This window comes from Nelumbo lutea, chromosome 2 (genome assembly GCF_056320005.1).
Source record: "Nelumbo lutea isolate HS-2025 chromosome 2, American lotus-T2T, whole genome shotgun sequence".
Taxonomy (NCBI): Eukaryota; Viridiplantae; Streptophyta; class Magnoliopsida; order Proteales; family Nelumbonaceae; genus Nelumbo; species Nelumbo lutea.
The window spans coordinates 55,463,740-55,469,850 of NC_142685.1; the positions used below are offsets into that span (position 1 = coordinate 55,463,740).

Below are 6,111 nucleotides of genomic sequence, written 5' to 3' on the forward strand. Positions count from 1 at the left end.
CCCGTAACGGTAAATGTTTCGAATGTATGGTAGAATATGCGTGTGAGGCGCCCTGTATTAGGAGCAGATTCAGTCTCCAGTTTTGATGGGCTGATGTCGAAAGCTGTGGGCCACTGTGTGGCGTGGGTACTGGGTAATACCAGCGGCCCAGCGGGTGCTAAGGAAAGTGAGAGAGAGAGACCCGTTGACAAATTGCTCAATCATCAGTTCATCCACGTCTCTCCGATTTCCATCACTCCTCGGATCTTTTCCGAATTCAATTTTACAGTTGGGTTTTCCTGTGTTTTCTTGAGAAAAGCGGGGGAAAATTATTTACTTGATGGAAAATGAAAGGGTACTTTTTTGAGTGGACGTGAATGATGGGCCACAGCAGTAAAATCATGAAAAACGTACATCGATAATAGGCCATGATCATTTAAGTAGGTCCTACATTTAGCCGTTTGTGATCAACCACAACCCTGTACAGATTGGACTCTGTATTTTTTATTTTTAATACGTTAAAAGAGATTCCTACTCAACACGGCTGTCAATGGACCGGATTTGGGTTGATCCCTTTAACAACAAAATCAATTCGAACGGGTTGGATGGTCCGATAAAGACATTGAATAGATTGGATGGTCCAATATGACATATTGAAGTGGACCGGTGAAGATTTAATGGTCCAAAGCAGTGTTTCCAAAAGCGGATTAGATCATATGGTTGGATCAGAAAATCGAGAATTGGTCATCGTTTCACTCCCAAACCACTTTTTTGCTAAAAACTATTCATTTGGTCAGCGAACCACTGATCCGAGCAGCCAAACTGGTGACCTAGACAATGGTTTTTATTATTTTTTTACTATTTTTTGTCAGGATGGGCCATCCATTCGGATTAGATGGTCGGACCATTTGACCTGGGAACTGGTCCCCAAAATGAGTCTTTATCTGGTCTGTTTTACAAACCTTGGTCCAAAGTATTTCACCAAATTGGACTGGACCTAGTCCACCTATAATGGACTCTTTGGACCAGGTCAGGTTAGACCAATATCTAGTCCACTGACAACCTTGTTACTCACTTATTCGGTACGAAAAAACACATTGAGAATTCCACCTTCTAGGCCACATTAGTTGGCCTCATTTTAATGGCCCCGATTTTGTTATAGTATGCCGATATTTCTGGTCCTTATTGAGAATTGAGATCTGCTCCTTACAGAGCACACCTTACATGGACTTCACAGCCTCACTCAATTGTGTATTGGAACGGGATTTACTCCTCATACATGGGCGCCTCACAAGTACATCCACCGTGCATTGAGAATATCTCCCGTGAATAATAACTTCTAAGTACCAAAGATATTTTCAATGCATGATAGGATGTGTGTGTGAAGTCGGTGTGTGATTCCCTGGAGAAAATCCATCTCTTTTGTATTAGGAATATTTCTCATGAATAACAATACAAAGGATAGAAGATATTCCCAATACCGAATAGGGCTATGAGGTACGTGTGAGATGCGCCCTGTGAGGAGCAGATCCGGACTCCCTTATGCACTGTAGGACAAGAAAGAGGTCAAAATGGGTTGACTGAATATGCTGTCACATTATTTTGGCAAAGCATGGGCTTCCCTTTAATTTATCACTGCCAGTTTAATTTTGTCTAATGTACCACAATTTTGGTCAAATTTTACCTTTTACTTGACAAAAATAAGAATAAAGTTTCTAACAATCATAAAAAAATAATAAATACCACCCTTCCATTAATGATCAAGACGAAAAACATTAAAAAGATGAGCAATTTTTTCAAAATATCTATTTCACCCTTTTACGAATTAATATGCATATATTTTTACTAAAATAACCGTCTCAACTCCATAATACGCTCAAATACTGTTCATCTTCTTCCTCACGATGGACAGCGGTAGAATACTCCCCCTCCAACCTTCCCTCTTCTTTAATGGGTGGGCAACCATGACGGTAGATGGATGACAATGTCAGACGTCCAAAGATGGTACTGGGAACTTCGTTGTTGCTGCCATATCTCTCTTGGAGGAGAGCTTTTTTTTATTTCTTTCTTATATAAACACCACGTTTCCCTGCTTCTGTTTCTCTAGTGCAAAGGATCGATATGAGAACCAAGCTTGGTAATCGTAAGCTCCAGTGGAGAAATGATGAGAACGGTTCCGGGAAACGTTAGAGAATCGGATTTTTTGATGGTTTGCCTGACGACCTTATCGTCTGTATCCTCTGCAAGTTCAGCTCCACCGCTCGTTGCCCTTCCGATTTCATTAATGTTCTCATAAAGCACCCCTCTCACTCTAACCGTTGTTTTATATCGATTCTCTTTCATTTCCTTTTCGGTAATGAAGATTTGCTCTGGGTGGTTTTCGCTTTGATTTTGTCGTTCTGCAGAAATGCAACAAAATAATTGATTTATCGCCGAAGAGGCGATTCCGTTATCGAACATTAGTCGGAAATATTCTGTTTTCAGTTGTTGATAACAAGTTTTCAATTTCCATGGACCGGCGTTTCTTCAACTTCAAATAAAGCTTTCTTTTGAAATTAGTGCTATGAAAAAAAAGGGCTCTCTTTTCGTTGTGTAATGAAAATAACTATTTTTCTGACTTCTCAATTGCTTCTCGTTTTGTCTCCTAAACAGGTGTAAGAGACTGAATGGTTTAGGCTTTCATCCCCTCGTGTTGTCGAAAGCATCTCCTATAGCCTTCGCCGTGAAAGCTAAGAACTGGTCTGAATCGTCTCATCGCTTCTTGAAGCAGTGCGCAGATGCTGGAAACATCGAAGCTTGTTATACGCTTAGCATGGTCAGTACATTATTACCTAAATTTACAGATGAAAGAAAAATTGTATAAATGTTTATTTCGTTACTGAGCCTCGCAAACGATCATCTAATTAGTCTTTCTTATTGATTGCAGATCCATTTCTATTGTCTACAAAACCGAGGAAGTGGGGCGTCGCTGATGGCTAAAGCGGCCATCAGCTCTCACGCTCCAGGCGCTTTATTCACTTGCCGTTATCCAGTTCAATGGCAGCGGTGGGTCCAAGAACGACAAGGACCTCCGAGCCGTCATCGCTCTCTGTGCACGAGCCACTTTCCTCAGCCACATCGATGCCCTCCGGGAACTCGACCACTGTCTGCAAGATGGCTATGGCGTCCGCCAAAACATCGCCGAGGGGCGCTGATTCCTCGTCCATGGGAGGCGACATGAATTTTGTCGTTGCTTGGCGTGTGGCACCGTGAACTACTTTTCTCGGGCGTGTCAGGCGCTCGATTGGAAGTTAGGCCATAAGGTGGAGTGCGTACCCATGGAGCGGTGGCTCGGTGGCGATGTCGAAGCTAACGGAGGAATCGTCGAGGTTGACGAGGACGATGCCATGCTTCCTCTTGTAATAAACTAAAAAATAAAGTATCGTTACCATTGATGAACTAAATTCCCAGTACCATCGTTGGATGTTTGACATTGTCATCCATCTCATTTTCCTTGAAACAAATACTGGTTGTTAGTGAAGAATTCTCAAATGTGTTCCCCTCACTAACAGCTAGTCCACCATCCCAGACTCCCAGTATTATCGTTGGACGACTGACAGTTCAGATGGCATGGAGATCGAATTCAATTGCCACTTCAATGTTTGTGGGGGGAGAGAGAGAGAGAATCGGAGGGAAATTAAAGAAGAGGCAGGGTTGGAGGGGGAGTGCCCACCATCTGCTGTTGTGACTCGTGAGGAAGAGGATGAACAGTATTCAAGTGGATTAGGAGTTGTTGAGACAAGGCTATTTTAGTAAAAGTAGATGCACATTGTTGAATTTTTCAAAAATAGAGGGGAGTTTTTATGATTGTCAAAATCTTCAGGGGAAGTTGTTGTATTTTACCCTAATATTAAACTTTTAGGATAATTAATCTGCACTCCACTTCAACCTCAGAAATCTGAAATCATGGCCCCCTCTTCATCTACTAATAGCCCCCTATAAACCACATCTTACTCGTAGATTTGATATCGATACTTGGTCAGGATTCGCCTTACCTATAGGGTGGGGCTAAGATTTGTAGGGGTGGATTGAATTATAAAACCCTTTTTTTTTTTTTTTGACTGTGAAGTGTAAACAAGACTTTAACTTTTTTGGAATCGAATCCCGATTATCTCAATAATGTTTAAGCTTAGTTTGATCAGAATAATGCATATACAAATATGTACAATGGAATGCAAATATAAGGTTAGAACTTAGAAGTAGAATTATACATATTTGTATTTGCACCAGGCTCAATTTGAGAAGAGTGCAACCATTGACACCACTATAAACCACGGGAGTACCTGTTAAACATTTAAGAGGTGTTTGTCAATGTGTATGATTTTGTATTAAAGGAAATTCTATCCACTTCAGTCTTTGTTTCTCCAAGGTGATTACTTTGAGCTTATTTTATGAAATCCCTCAATTTTAGAAAATTCATGTCAATTTTCTTGAAATTAGTCATCTTTTAGTTCTAAGAATGAACTCATTTTTCATATAAATTTATATTTCATGGGCCTACCATTCGACCCAGGAATTAGACCCCTAACCGGTTCATTCCCTAGATCCATTTTTAAAATCTTGTTATTGATTCTTAAGGAAGAATATGATGAACAATGTTAAATGATAATTTTGACATTTTCAAAAATTTTAAATTACACGTTATCATGTGATAGAAATACTTGACGAACATCTAACGACATGGACTAAACTAACACATTTTTAAAGTTTAAATACTAAATTGATATATTTTAAAATTCTGATACCAAAGTGAAACTAGGCCCAAATTAACACGTTTTGAACTAGATTGATATGTTTTGAAATTAGGAGACCAAAGTGAAACTAGTCCCAAACAAAAAGATGCTAATCTACCCACGGTGGCCCACCATCTATGATATGAGATGTTATGTGGGTACGTTTTTATGTTGTGATGAGATCCGGACCCGTTCCCCCTCTTAAGCCCCGAAGCTGGAGTAAGAGCAGTCAGGTGTTCATGGTGCACGTGTGACAAGCAAAAGGATGTCAGTCACGACTCACGAGAACAAATATCCCGAGTCAAAAAGGAACTCGCCTCCAGAGTGGGTAGTTGGCATCGTGATTCCTGTTTTGCGGTGAAAGATGAGCCACAATAAAAAAAAAAGAAAGTAAATAAAATGAGAAGCTTTTTCGTTCACTTTCAGAAAAGAGTAGATTCCAATTTTACGGTTAAAAGTCTCGCTGAATCAAAAATAACAAGTGGTCAAGTTTTGGTCAAATAGATGGGGTGATGAGATGCGTGTAATACTTGGTGATTGGTGTCACAAGAAGCATCAAATTTTTTAGATTAAAAAGCAGAAAGAAAAGCGAAAAAGAAAACGAGAGGAGTGAAGGATGACGGCTCTGCTAGCGTACTTCAGCGGGAGTACCAAGTGCCAATATTACCCCTCGTGTCCTGTGCCTCGTTCAGACGCAAAACAGATCCAAATCTCTCATCACCATCAACAAAACAACAGAGGGATCACCACCGTACATACAGCGTTGACAGAAACGAACGATCCATGAAGAGATCATGAGATGTCAGGTCATCCTCATCCATGTACATAAGCTGGATTGGTGATCTAAGGCGATGACAAAAGTTTCGTCCTTCTATGGTCAAAATACACCACGTGGAATGTCAGAGATGGACAACCGGCTGTCTGGCTCAACCACAACTAGGTTCTTGTTCCGACCGGCTTTCACCCTTCGGCAAAACCGGAAGGTAGAGCTAATGGACCAGTTCCACACCAATTATTAATCTAGAAAAGTTTAGAACTGAACCAATTATTCATTGGAATAACCGGATTTTTAGCATTAAAATACAGATATACCCGATATGATCGATACTCTATTTTGTTTTTATTTTTATTTTTTACTTTTTTATAAAATACAGATATACCCAATATGATCAAGACTCTATTTTGTTTTTATTTTTTATTTTTATGTTTTATTTGATTAGGATGAGATGATGCAATTTTTCTTGCCAAAGCAATAAAACCTTTAAAACTCTTGTCTATATACCACCACTTTCAATTTGCCATCTCAGCACCCTATCTCTCCATCCATTCATCTCCCTTCCCATTGGATTCTTTCTCTCTC

General features: G+C 40.0%; 1 pseudogene; it reads left to right on the forward strand.

Annotated features, from left to right (window-relative positions):
• Nucleotides 1–2,596: 2,596 nt before the first annotated feature.
• Nucleotides 2,597–3,683, forward strand: LOC148870834 (F-box protein At1g67340 pseudogene; annotated as a pseudogene).
• The last annotated feature ends 2,428 nt before the right edge of the window (nucleotides 3,684–6,111 follow it).